We start from the raw sequence: 15,864 nt of genomic DNA, 5'->3' as shown, positions 1-15,864 counted from the left end.
TGTAAGAAGTAATCCGATACACCGAATCAAAATAACTACATACTTGAAAACAGTCGTCGAAGAATTTTTTCCACACTTTATAACGCTGAATTTCCTCCTACGTATTTATGAATGTACGAGTGTATCAATTTAAAGGGAGGTGATACGTGTGATTACTTTTTTTTTTTAAATCGACTATTTCTTCCCATTTTTCATTATTTAAGGTGTTAAACATATATATGCCAAATGTCAATCCAGAATTCGCCAAATTGACTTATAATCATCCGATGAATACTGCAAGTATTTTTCTTTTTCTTTCGGTATTTCGTTTTTCTTTTTCTCGTTTTCCTCTATTGATTGAGATCTATTCATTTCAATTCATACGAACACGAATCTCTGTATCCATGAAACTGATACGATATACACACACACACACACACATATATATATATATGAAAAATACATATATATATATATAAAACATAGAATTCATTTTTCATATGAATAAAATAAAACTCAAATAAATAAACTTTCGCGTCAGTAAATACTAATATAACACAGGTAATAATTTTGTTACAACGTTACAACTATCTATGAATGGGTTGTAATTTAATAAAAAAAAAAAAAAATAAAAAAAAAAACACCAATAATAAGCCTCGAAAGAAGAAAAAGTATAAAAATTGATAGGAAAAATAAGAAACAAATCTAGAAATATCCGCGTGACGAAAAATGAAGAGAAAAGAAAATTCCCGCCCAATAAATGACGCACGCCTCGGTGTGTCTCATTCCCTCCTATCGATAAATATAATATGCATATCATGAGTATACGTATAATTAGGCATACGTCTACCAAAGTTACTACATCTGCAAAGTGTATCGTGCGCGTATATATATATATATATATGTATATACACACACACACACACATATACATGATATCGAAACGCGTTAATAGTACATTGCATACGTATAATGTATTTACGTAGATATACCGATTATAATGGTACCGAAGACGATGGCCTTGGCATACCAATCTCAATACGCGTCTCCGTCTTTTTGTCAGTCGTCGTTCTCAACCTATGATCACTCGCGTACAATCTAGAGTCTCAAGAATTACATACCCGAAGGTCTCTGCACGTAACCAATACGCATCGTGTATTCGCCTGTCGTCGTGGTACGTTATACGTATCTGTGCCTGTGTACGATACGATATGAAAACTCTGTAAATTATACATAATATACATATATGTATATAAATACGATGTATAAATATACGAACGTAAGCGTACAATGTAAATTGGAAGTCGCGAATCGTACGGTAAGGCCAAGGCCACAGCGAATCACTTTTCAACATATATTTATTTATTTATTTATTTATTTATTTATTTACGTACACATGCAGTTTGCGATATACCGATTGTTGTACAGCCGACTTATCACACAAATCGAAGTGTATGTACATATTTGACCTGCTTTGAGAATACTTGGGACACGAACAAGAATCATTACACAACGTGTAGAAGAAGAGACTTGGAATACTACTCGCGTGTGAAACGGTTATCGTATCGCAATCTGCATGTTATCACGTACGAGCTGCGAATATTCGTTGTTTAAGGTTTGCCGGCTGTAGGTGAACTTCGATTAATTATTTATATACATGCATATATATATATATATATATACACATTTGACGGCGGTGTTTTCGCCTTGACATTCCGCGGCGCCGCAATAGCGTTGCGAAGAAACGCTCGAAGGTTAAATAATATTACGTACATCAATAATTATATAAATGTTTAACAAATTTGGCTGGTTATTGTACATTATACATCAAAGAAGAAAACAACAACAACAAATAAACATCGTACAAGAATTTAACGTGAGGAAAAATACGAATTCGTAACCTCAGCCGTTCGTCACTTTTAGATTTGATTTCTTTCTTACAGGTATTCTTTCGTTTCATTCCTTCAGCCACGTGTTACTACGTCTGTTATACACGCGTGTGTATATTATACGAATGCTACGCATATCGTACAAATATACACTTCCGAACATAACGTGTTACATATTATATTGAACCGAGAAGAAATTGAGAGTAGAGAAAAGGGAAAAGGAGAAGAAATCGAGAAAAATAATTGAGAGCGGAACAAAGTAGGCAAACGGTAAGAAAACCTGGATATATATTGCACATATGCGCGTACATAGATTTATTATATATATATATATGTACGTATATGTATATGTAGGTATGCATAATCTGTTTTATATATACATGTACATTTACGAATATATATCGTAGATTATACCTACGCATACCACCAGGTCATTCGCGGCGTGGGAATGGAATCCTAAGCAACGACCAATTATAACATTAAACGTGAAATTAGTTAGGTTCACTCTCTGTTAAAGCGAATTTATTCGTTATTGTTATCTCTTATAACGAATATCATTGTAAAACGAATAGAACAACAATAATGATAACCGTTGAAATTTGGCATGAAAAACTTTAATTTCATTCCTCGCATCATTTCCAATTATACTCAATCGTATCGTTTGTCCTCAAATTATCGTTTTCGGGACGTATATTCAATCATTCGCATAGATCGTGTATTAATCTGTGAACTTGCACCGCTGCTGCTGCACGTGTATCCCGGAAGATTTGAATTATTTTACGTCGAGTCAGCAGCAGCCAGCGGTTCTTATAACAGGCAGGCGTGTTACACGCGCAGCGATACATATGCCTGTATCCATGATACAATGGTCTGAGAATTGTTTGCATACAATTTACCGTATACCTCATCCATGTAATATGGCGCGGGCATTAGACTAATTATAAGGTGTGATGCCAGCTCGTTGATTATACACCCGGTTACACGATTCAAGTGCAAGACTCGCGAGAGAGCGGAATAAATTACTTCGCGATATTGCATGTGGACGATCGGCTAATAGACACGGGCAAAAAAGAAATTAAACAAAAATTCGAATAACAGGAAGTTGTATTCAAATAAATTAACAAATATGGGAGAAAAAAAAATAAATAAATAAATAAAAAACTCAATTTACCAGTATCGCCACGGAAAATAATCACTTACAAAAAGCCAATTATTACAATTTGACCTTTCGAAAGTAATGTTCAAATTTTATACGTACTGAATCATCGTCGTGATTTAAAATCGCAAAAAAACTAACGTATGCGTTCATATTTTTCCGTGAAACGTAACCCGGTTATCGTGTCACGGTTTGAAATTGATTGTTTTTCAAAAAATTATCGTCGTTATTACCGCTGTTGTTGTTATTATTAATTTCGAAAGAACGAAGAAACATTATTCGTTGCCAAAGATGTGATTAAAAAATTTCAAGGGTTCGTAAAAAAATTCAAAGATACTTGCGACGATCAGTATTTTTATGTAAAGTCTGAAGGTTAGATTAAATTCTGAATATAACCGTGAACTTGTTACGAAGATTGTACATTGACGTCATAGAATTTTTATTGCGTAAGTTTTGTATGTATATAAAAACAAAACATGAATATACCTATATGTATAGTAACAGAGAGGATTTTATCCACGTTGCTTTGTCGTGCGTGATACATACATATATATATATATATATATATATATATATATATATAAATACAATCGATCTGTGTGAAGATACGTAAAAGTGACGTACACGTGTTTAAGTATTTGAGAGAATTATAAAAAAACGTTAAAAAAAAAAAAAAAAAAAAAAAAAAAAAAACAACATGAAAACAAAGATCGAGGCGGGAAAAATGAAAAGGCGGCTGACTGGCTAGTAGATATTTAAAAAAATGTACATGATAATCTTTAGCGTACAGTATATGTATAATACAATATGACGTTCGGTTCCAAGAAATGATCAAATGTCATCTCCGAGAGAGAGGGAGAGAGAGAGAGAGGTACGTACGCCATTTGTAGTTTCTAGACTTGGCAAGCAAAGCTTGTAAATTTCGGATCAGCTAATCGCGAACCGCAATCACGGGGCGTCGTAATAAGCGTAGGCTAAACACACATAGTTTCATTAAGTATATAATATGCAAATATTCCTCGATCAAGAATCACGATATTAATCTGAATTTCATTTCGCCTCTGTAATATATTAAATATAAAATACCAACATATTACGTACTTGCATTAATATCGAACTATAATTTTTCACATAACAAATCGCAATAATATACATTCGTCGTTGTAGTATTTTTTTTGGCTAATTCTTCAAAAAAAAAAAAAAAACGTTTTCGCAACTAAACGAATAAATGAATACATAACTATAGTTGTTGGAAATTTTTTTAAAGAAAATATCTTACAATTAGACAGTTTTCGAATTGTAACGATGATTCCAGATAAAAGAAAGAATAAAAAAAAAAAGAAAAAAGTAAGCCGGCGCGCTTCGTGTTTCGATATATTTTATCCATTACACGAACAAGGGAATAATTCATTTGACGCAAAAGAGCGTTAATTCTATTACCCGGCGTGCTTACATTATGAAGAACCGTATCTCTCCCCCCACAAAGATTCCGAGTTTCTGACCCTACATTCCGACGTGATTGCGTCATCGAAAAACACGCGATCTCTGTTTGCAGGGAGACAAACACATACACATGTATACGCGATATCTGTAATGTATGTATGTGTGTGTGTGTGTGTATATATATATATCCGTACGTAAGAAAATATCGCGTCTACATGAGTTATCAAGAACGCGAATAGTTTTCCCTGATTTTAAGAAATTTCAATTTTTCAAGATTCCGTAAAAACGAATTTCACCGTAAATTAACGCCTTTTGCGCCATATTTTTTTTTTTTACCAACTTTACATACACATCATTCGTGTATTTTCTTATACGCAATCGATGAGAAAAACGTATTAAACGTGTTTTCTTTTATAAATATACCTTAAGTATTATAAAAACAAACTAACGCAGGTCTATTTCGGGATTCCTGGTCTATTTGGTATAATTAATTCATTAATATTCAAAGTATTCGAATAAATGAAAATACATTCGATTTACGAAAATACGTTCATACCCAGCGATAACAACTTCTGCGTAATAACATAATTTCTTTTCGCGTTAAACGTGTCCAAAACTTCCACGGTAATTATAAATGTCGGGAAAAAATCATCGCTTCGAAAGTGTGCTAATGCCTGGATAAAAAAAAAAAAAGAAAAAGAAAAAAAGAAAAAAAAGAAAAGTAATCGGATGACGCGATAATAATTGTCTACCTATAAACGGAAACACTGACAATGTGACTAAAAATTCAAACGACCTTGCCGTGATCGCGTATTATTATAGGTATATCGATAGATAAGGATCAAAATTCCGATTGTATTACGTATCACCAGGCATTGTAAAACGAGTCGTATCGATCAGCCTGAATTATTATCATTGTTTGACTTCTTTTTTTTTTTTTTTGTTTCCCCTCAAAAACAACTACGTTTGAAAATTTTACATCGTTCAATTTCTTTTTTCCAATCTTCCATTTATTTCATTCGTGCAACGAACGATAAATATATTCGGCACTAATTCGAAACTCACTCACATCAAATCGGTTATAATAAACCAAACTTGTCGCCCAATCTTTCTTATCAGTGAAACGAGTGTATAACGAACGCGGTTTTAAATCTCGTTAGAAATGACGAATTACTATACATAGAAGCATCACGCGATACGCACGAATATAATTAATTATCGACGAGGATCCAGAGTTATAAGTAGGTACAAGGTATAAAATATTCTCATTGCACACCTGCGCCTTATTAGGATCGATTTTATATAATCTAGATAACCGAAAGTATAATTATAAAAATACAATCAACGCATAGAAACGATACGCGTTCAAAGTTTTATCGCGCGTTGCAAGTGATTCCGAATCACGTTTCTTTGACTGGATCTTATCTTTTCTTTCTTCTTCTTCTTCTTTTTTTTTTTTTTTGCAATCAACTAACGGAGTACAGATTTTGAATTTTGTAATCTCGCATAAATTTCGCATATTCTTGCAATACGCGGTGTTGTACATATATATATATATATATGGTGAAAATTATTCCGAAAATATTATGTTTTGCAAAGAGATAAAAATCTTTATATTTTGTCCGACTAAATCTGCAAAAGCGATAAAAAAAAAAAAAAAAAAAAAAAAAGGAATCACGTCTCAATTCAATTCCATGAAAATGAAAAATATTACGGTGTCTGGTAAAAATTCTTTAAAAAAAAAAAAGAAAAAAATATATCCTACATGCACATCGTATGTTCAACAAGTTGCGGAAATTATCGTCACGTGTATATATATACCTACATGTAACAAAATCGCAAAGTTCGAAGGAATGCAGGCAGCGGCTTCTTTGCCGCGGAGAAAGCGCCTCGTCGCCACAAAATTCCCTTTTTCAAACCGACTGACGCACGATACGCGTACACATAACACATTACACCACACGTAGGTACACCATAAAGACGAATTTTTTATGTTTTTTTAATTTTTTTTTTTCCGTACTTTACAAAACTTTCCCACCCGGCGATATACTTGTAATATATGTATATTTTCTCTCATACTTCGCTGTTACGACGGTACGTGTAAATGTATGTAAAAAAAGAAAAAAAAAAAAAGAAAAATAAAATAAAAATAAAATAAAATGTACCACAGTAACCTGCACGCGTTGCACCGGCTCTCTTATAATCTCGGCGTAGAACACGAGCGACTTTTATAAACTGGTATAAGGACAAGAATGCGAGTGAAACCTGGGCGCATTCCTTGCGGAAGTGATACGCGTATTTCTGCTACACCAGCGAACCTCGGCAGCCTCGTCTTGAGCCTGCAATATTTCAGTTACCAACCGATAATTCCTATCCTACGAGATTCGTGATTTCTTTCAAAAATCAAACTGAATAATTTTATATAATATAATGTAAAATCCGATAAGCAAATTAATCGACGCGATCGAATGATCCCCACGATTTTCACGAAGAAAGTTCTTATCGATTTTTACATTTTTCTTTTTTTTTTTTTACTTTTTATTTCTCGATTAGATAACTTTGATCGATAGATAAGATTGCATATTTTAAACGGATACTTCGTGTGTTGTTGGGTGATTTTTTTTTTTTTTTTTACCGAGAATCTGCAGAGAAAATCCGGCAGACAGGTGATTTGCGAATCTCGCGGATACGTGTAATTTAAAAGCCTGACTGTACGCGAAAAACTTTCGTTATACTGCCCGTAACGTTGAGTCTTGTTCCGATTTCACTGATCTCGAGTGTTAAGTACGTTCTTTATATTCCGGTAGTAATCGTCGTCGTCATCATCATCATCATTGTGATTTTGTTTACTACGATACTTTCGACTCTTTTTACATCTCCAACGTCCGTTTGCTTTTTGTGTTTTCAATTCCTGTATTTTCGCGCGTGAGTGGTTGTCTTCGTGTGTGTGTGTGTGTGTGTGTGTTTTTTTTTTTTTTTTAATTATAATAATGAAATTCGACGCGATCGTGAGAAGCCTACCTACTTTTCAAATTTCACATCGTTTCAAAATTTTATTTTATTATACGCGGGATTTTCCGGGGCTATTAAATTCGTCTTGTCAACCCACGCGCTTATACGTTGCGTGAGGATATATTATACATACGTATATTTATCTGTACACGTATCATGCAGAGTAGAACGAGTGACGCCGACTCGCCTCTAAAATTTATGTATTATGCAGCTGGACAAGATCATCGTATGCCTGACGAAATGACATCAAAATATAAAATCAAACATTTTCAATTTTTGAAACAAAATTTTACCGTTAAGAAACGTTGTTTTATTTTTGTTTATTACTGTCATTATCATTATTATTATTATTATTATTATTGTGTGTGTTTTACTATCCAACAATACTGTACGATGTATTATACGAAGAGAAAAAAAATAATAAACATTTGTAAAAAAAAGTATCGTTCCTTTGTCATTAATTGCATCTAATACATATGTTATTTCATTATCCTAGCACATTGGAGCTAAGTGATAAAAAACAAAAAAAAAAAAAAAAACCCGCGTTTACAATATGAAACGTCGGGTTAAAAACGTCTGCAGGTTACAAAGCGATTTATAAATATAAGTATTGTGAACGTACAACGTGAACACTAACAAAGGTTTGAAAGAAAAAGAAAACACGTTCACTTTAACCGACCAGTGACCCAGTATTTTTGTCGTCACTACAATCCGTATCTGTATCCTACACGAGTAAGTAAGTATTCGTACGCATTCTCGGCACCAAGAACAGCTACCGCGTAGGTAGATAAAAAGCCATTTGAAAAAAAAAAAAAAAAAAAACGCTCGCTTAACACACGCGTACGATTGGCGTGAAAAAATGAAAGGATCAATTGTAATGAAAATTAAAAAAAAAAAAAAGAAGAAAACGGAAAAATCGATTACCGTCGAAGACTTTTGTCATATAAAATTCCCTCTGACTCTCCACAAATTGCAACAACTTTTTGCAGCGTTTCATTACAGGATCACTATAGCAGCGTAGAATATGCGTAAATAGATATGCGTGTGCGTGCACAGAAGAAACAGGTAGACGTACATGGGTTGGATTTTTTCATTACGGGGCATCGCTGTTATACGTATACAGACATCTACCGTATAGGTATACACTTATGCATATACTTATGCTTGTGTACGTAGAAATTTCTACCACACGCGCACTGTCGAGCAAGTGAAGTAAAAGAATAATAAAAAAGAAGCAAGAGTGAGAATAAAAGTACAAATATATCCATGTACGTATTTCACACACGCGTAACGTAGACACGAGCTTTTATATACATTATACATCATACGTTATACGTATATGTACATTACAGATGTATGCATATGTCTACTGTCTCTAGGTATAAATTATATATGTATATATATATGTATATATACGTTACTTATCGTGCAGTACCTGTTATAAACGCGAACATTCTCCACGTGGGCGTCGTCGTCTTCGCCAATTTAGATACATGTATGTGCATTATCAGGTATATTACTGTACGTATACACCCATGTATAACGCAAAACGCGCGGTCTTGCCGAGGAGCCAAGGGCAAGTAATGGGTATCCAGCGGGTATTAACGTGCGTGTAATACGTTGAATAAGTTCTTACGTTGTACCTCGATTTGTTGATATTTGAACGAAGCGTTGTTGAAAAATTCTATGCGATAAGAACGAGAAGACAATAAAATTGGCGAAAGAATTTGAAAAGATAAACAATGCGAAAGATAAAAAATCAAAACCAAACAGTCAAACAATATTTAAATGTAGCGTTATTTGTTTTCCCGAATACAATTCTCGCTAATTACAGATTTTATATTTTACATTATACTGCTTCGATCTCTTTTCTTTTATTTCGTAAATTTTCATCCCCGTTAATAATTGAATTGTCGACAATAACCGCATAATTTTTTTTCAATTTCTTTTCCATCGAAATGCAAACGATGCTTCTCTCAAGCACGTTCGGCATACAGACGCATGGCGGACACGCATTTTATAACACGAAACAGTACGCACTACACGTGACGATATCTGATGGCCGTAGTCATGCCGTGAGAATGTATCAAATTTCCAAGTTTGGGGATACATTCCTGAATGTTTTGTGGCGGGGCTACGCAATTTGTGTCAGGGACTTCTCTTTCCTCTACACATATATTCGGCACGATTCACTCCGTTTCTCTCTCTCTCTCTCTCTCTCTCTCTCTCTCTATTTCTCGCTTTTTCTCTGTACTCATACTATGTAGCTATTATGCCAGTGTACAAGTTCACGTAGGTATATGTCTAATATATACATATAACCATTTGTATATGCAAGTAGCGCGCAACGTTCGTATATAGGAATGTGTGTATGTACATGCCGGCGTGCTTGCGTAGCCTTTACGACTTTTTAATACCCTAATGTAGTAGAGCCTCGCCTTGTCTCCTGCAGTCGACGTATTACACCCCCCACTATATATATATATATATGTATGTATGTATGTATGTATGTATGTATATACCTATAGATTATATTCCGGTATATGAATATGCGTTTATCCGGATCGCTTTCAACTTTTTCTACTAAATCACTCGTATCTACGTTATATTTATTGCGTATACAAAGATGTTGACAAAAATAAGTCAAATTTGTACGTAAATCTAATCATTATCGTAACAAGAAATTGGTCATGTCGAATTCACGCTCGATAGTGAAGAGAAACGAAAAAACGCAGTAACATTGAATAGGGGCCAATTATATTCCAAAAAAAAAGAATCTACTAGGTTCGATCTATTCGGATTGTAGTTTATTAGTTTATTACAAAAAAAAAATTATTTTTTTTTATTTACATTCTTTTCACGTATTACCGTCTTTACACTGTTCAATTCAATATACATGTAATAAATAATATCGTACTAGACATATAGACGCAGGTTTATTACATGTACAATATTCCTCAGGTCAAATCATGCGAGTGACGATAGGATGAATATTAATTTGGAAATGAATCTTTGCGCCTCTGATGATTGCAATCAAGATTCATTGTCATTGGTGGCGTCAATTAATCACGTGATACGTTTTCAACTCGTTTCCAACCACCCTCCCCCTCGTGACCGACCGTGAAGTTTTGGCTGACCCATTATCCCCCTGCTCGTCGTTACGTACATTTTTTTTCTTACTAATACCGCAAATTCGTAAACGTATACTCTGTTCATAATTTACCGATCAAAAATAACAAACTTTATTGATACCAAAATTATAATTTAACACAAATCGATTCGGTATTTATTGAGAAGAGATGCGTAAAGAAAAAAACAAAATAATAATGCAAGTAATACGAAAGATCGCGATTTTTTCAAGCAACCCCCCCTCCTGTTGTGAGTCTCACGTGATTAATGGACGCCCCCGGTGTGTAAGGTGCTCGAATAATAAACGCGCGGTCGAGATGCAGCGATGGCATCTGCGAGCCATCTGTGTTTAGAAAAATCAGCTACCCATACACCTATAATGTATGGTATATCCATTCACCTAACCACCCACCCACCCTTGCTTATGTACAACCCTGTATGTGTGCAACTCTGCAGTGCGTTACACGGATGAATGTACATTGTTTATTATGTATACGGACGAATTTCAAAGACAGAAAGATATAAAAAAAAAAAAAAACTGCGAGGAGCCTCCCGCGTTTGTTTATAATTTACGAATTCCGGCATAATAGGCGGATTGCGAAAATTGTCTGAAAAATAAATGTAAAAATACCGAGTTGGGTAAATATAATTTTTTTTTTTTATCAATTTTCAAAGATGAAACGATTCCAGAACCAAAGGTCAAAAGAAAGTGTACTGAAAAGAAGAAGTATGATCGTCCCCATTATCGAGATGTTAATTCTCTGAACTTGAATACGTGAAAACCTGTCGCCTCAAATTTCCAAATCAAGTAAATAAGTTCGTTTAATTCCGCACATTCGCGTCCTTAGCGATGTCGAATAAAAATCGTTTAAAATAAATAAATAAATGAAAAAAATTAAAAGAAATTAAAAAAAAAAAAAAAAGATTCACTCGGTTTTTTCGAACGTCGACAAATTGATTTGGAAAAATAAATGAATAAATATGAATATTATTAATATGGTAGTAAACGTACGTACGTTAAAATCAAACAAAAATAAAAAAAAAATAAATAAAAAATACAACTTACGTTCAGTAACGAACAATAATTCAAGACCGAGTTAAACATCCGATGCAACATTATGTACATAATATGCCGTAGCAACGGGGATACATCGTACACACTTTACGCTGAGAAACACACATGGTAGTACTCGTCATGAAATAAATTGTATATATATATATGTGCAGAGTTTTTCACGCGAGAGTTGCAGCAAGACGAAGAAGAATACACGATACATTATAAGGTGTACATATATGTAACGTATAACGAAATTCTTCTTTCTCCGCATGTCGATAATTATAATACATGTATGCGTGCATGTATAATATATATATACACAGCATATCCAGATACACATGTGCGCGGAGTTCGTGTTCATCGAAAGCTACGGTATGTGCTTGCGGAGTAATTTACTGACATCGAAGAATCTTATCTTGTCTGAAACGCGGGGCCCCTTCGACCACTGACAAGAGTAGACGAGAGAGGAAAGGAGGAAAGGAGGAAAGGAGGAAAGGAGGAAAGAGAGTCACTCGTCTTCGTTCCTCCTCCTCCTTCTTCTTCTTCTTCTTCTTCTTCTTCTTCTTCTTCTTCTTCTTCGAGAATATATTAAACGTCCGGTTATTTTTAGATTCTGGGCACCCACACTGACGCGTTAATATTATACGTTACGTACGGTAAGCGAGAGAGCGACGAAGCCGGCAGTTGGTTGGTTGGCCCCGTGGGCTTATTCTCCGGCATTTCGGTACCGTATGCCTCCGCGTTGCAGGGGGAGAGAGAGAGAGAAAGAGAAAGAGTGAAGAGGGAAGAAAAAGAGAAAAGAGAGAGAGAGAGAGAGAGAGAGAGAAAGGAGAAATACGCGCATCTCGAACGAGGCATCGAGCGGACGGACCGTCACGACGCACCATCTGGCGGCCGAATCTATTATTAGAATTCATCTTCTTCGTCTTCGTCTTCGCCTTGGCGATCGTCCTTTTCTTTTTCTTCTTCTTTCTCTTCTCTTCTTCTCGGCAATCGCATCCCTCCCGGAGGAGCTTTCTACCGAAGAGACACCGCGGTGTCCCGAGGATACGTAGCAGGAGAGGGGGAATGAATCGAATGCGTCTTGTTTCCCCCGTAAAACCCGACATTCCAGGCCTGGGTCTCCTCTCGCAGGGATCGGCGGACACATCAACTGTTTCCAACCAACCAACCAACCAACGAACCAACCTGGACGGGCCCCCCGAACCCCTGAACGTAGTGAAAGAAGATCAAAGAATATAAACAAAAATCCCTGGATCCCCGTAAAGACACGAGAAGCTATACCCGCTTCTTTCTCTCTTTATCACATCTTTATCTCCTTTTCTCTTTTTCCTCGTCTTCCTTCTTCTCTCAATCTTAGATCCGACATGGGTACATTTTTTTCTTTTCCAATCAATTTTTCGCCGTCTTCTTTCTCCGCTTCTTTGGCTTTCCTTCATTAATTTGAGGCTACTTATTTTAAACCGCGCCGCCGAAGTAGTATATTCCAAATTTTTCTGTATCAATCGTTATTGTACGAGAATATATAACGTTCATCGTCATTTACGCAACGTATGTAACAATAAAGAAGTAGGGTGAAATTTTTGTTCGTAAAATTCTTTTTAAAATTATATATCATGAAAATTTACATACGTATTAATCAAATGTCTTGTCTGTATTCCGCGAAGAAATGTTAATAATTCTTCCAACTTCCAGATATTGACGTTCAATTACGTTTTCCTTCTAGAACAAGTCTGTCAATCGGTGAAGAATTTGTAAAACATATTTTTAAGGAATTTTCTTACTCAGAATAAGAGCGATATATTACGTGTGCAAAAACAAATGGAAAAAATAAGCGTTCATGCTGATCGAGTCGATATACTTTCGGTATCTTTTCCATTTTCAACGGTTAAGAAAACCCCCGAGTACAAGAAAACTTCCCTAACTTTTCCGGACTTTCCTGTTTCCAGCTATACATATAACAATATTGCCTAACGATAAACTTTTCCGTTCCTTTTTATACGTACAAGAAACAACGAATGTGAAAGAAAGTTTCGATCAGTTTCCCCCCCAAAAAAAAAGTGTAAAAGCGGTAATGATACCCATTTCTTCTTTTCACCTCCTTGAAATGTACTTCTTATACCTTCTTTTTTCTCTGTACATGGTACATTTGTTTCCTTCTCGGTTACATGTTGCAAAAGAACGTTAATTCCGTCAAGACGTTGTTGCAGAAATTAAATTGAATAAAAACGTCGTCCGTCTAACCGTAACTCATCTTATCTGTTTATTAAGAGAATACATAAGCGCGTTGTGTAAGAATCGAACGGTTACGTGGAAGCACTGAGAATAATGGTGCTGTGGAATTGGCTCGTTTGCTTAGCGATCGAAACTGCATCTCTGCAGTAGAATTTTAACGCCAAAATTTTTCATCGGTTACTGGATTGCTCCTATATTTTTTAATTTCCCACGCATTCGTACGTACATAAACAATTAATTGTTCTCACTGCGACGAACGATGATAAAAACATTTTCACTCGATTAAATTCGTCTGTATGCCTATTATACGCAATTATATACCATGAATAATCGCGCAGGTGAAATTATGACCGTAAAGTTTGATTAATTACGTTACCAATATCGCGAAATCAGACTTAATAAAAGGTGTTAAATACGAACGGGAAACCGAAACGAAGAATGAAAATGTTAAAAAAATATAAGAACGAGCAAAATGTTATTCCGTGCTGTTCGAAGTACGCGGAATATTTAACATAAATGTAATAAACGTATAACGAAGATCACGCTCCGACATTCTTCTAGCGGGAATTTTTCAACGATCGCATTGCAGCGAAACGCGTCGCGTTTGCGTTTTCGTTTGCCTGCAACGTTACAATCGACGTGTGCACAGGCATCCGTAGAGTTATAGGCATAAAGCTGAGGTCGAAAAGCGATTCATTCGAGTCGAGCGAGCTGAAGGAATCCGTCCGTCTATATAGAGCAAGTATAAATATGTTGAGGTATGCGGTGGCATGTGTGCAATATGCCGACACGTTGGCCGCGCCTGCATTACGATTAGACGACGGACATACGGTACACTTGCGTACATAGGATTGGAGCGGGGTTGAAATTACGATTTTAAAAAGATCCAAAAGCGATTGATTACGCATTATTTTGTCGCGAAACTTAAAGTAAGGAAATCAAACTTTGGACGAAACGTCAAAGTTTCGAAAGGGCGTAACTCCGACAGGTCAAAGCTCCGAAAGTGTGAAATGAGAAAATAAAAAAATCCGAAACAACGAAATTCCGAGTGATCCAAGATTTTCAGTTCTCTACATTTCTGGTTTGGTGAAATGTCGATACGTTTGATCTTTCTTCGTTTTGGATTTTCGATATTTGTACGTTCGGAATCCTGCACTGAGAGAAATTTTTAGTTCCGGTTACCGCTCGGTCCTTGACTATTTTCATTTTTTATCACAATCGAAAAATATAGCTCTAGGTTGAAAATGATGATTAGTTTTCTATCTGTTACCGGAAAGTCTGGTATCCGTTACTGTTCTTTCTCATTACGATCACTGTTACTATACCTTCTTGCAACAGTTGCGAAAATTTAATGCTTGCGCAAGAATAAATCGACGTTAAAGCCTTATTTAACTAAAAAACTAGAGTAAACCTCACAAACTGATTTTGCGTTGCAATTACCAAAAAAGGATCGACGATAGCGCAAAATGGTTACGCGTACCTCGTTTTTCGTTATTCCAACGATATTCGAACAGTTTTTTAACGATACCTGTTTTACTCAATTTTTCTAGTTACTGTAACAAATGATATTCTTCTCAGTGTGGTCTTTCTGATTTTCGGTTTTTCGGAAATTTTTTACACCCACTCGTTGAGTAAACTACGCTGTCCGAGTGCCATTATTATACTCTAGAGATGATGATAATTTGTTGCTTTTATAACATGTAATATACGTATTACACGTACCTGTATGTAGATACTAAAGAAATATTTAGCGAGGAAAATAATAAATGTGGCAAAAAGCCGGGTAATAATCCTGTCGAGAGAATAAATATAATGTTCCATAAAAATCTTCCGATGCGAATAAACACGGCAACGCATAGATATACAGACGAGGCTAAAAGTCGGTAGCGTTACGGCAGCGAAACGTCGGTGAAAAAACCATTACTACGCAATTTTTAAGAATGGCATCGAAGGAGTCGGTGACT

General features: G+C 35.4%; 1 protein-coding gene across 3 annotated transcripts in view; it reads right to left on the bottom strand.

Moving 5' to 3' along the window:
- Positions 1–15,864, bottom strand: part of LOC124306935 (protein kibra) — a 61,906-nt gene that overhangs the window by 40,825 nt on the left and 5,217 nt on the right. The gene's annotated exons all lie outside the window — the stretch shown is intronic.

Source organism: Neodiprion virginianus, chromosome 6 (assembly GCF_021901495.1).
Source record: "Neodiprion virginianus isolate iyNeoVirg1 chromosome 6, iyNeoVirg1.1, whole genome shotgun sequence".
Lineage (NCBI taxonomy): Eukaryota > Metazoa > Arthropoda > Insecta > Hymenoptera > Diprionidae > Neodiprion > Neodiprion virginianus.
This window is presented reverse-complemented; position numbering and strand designations above follow the sequence as displayed.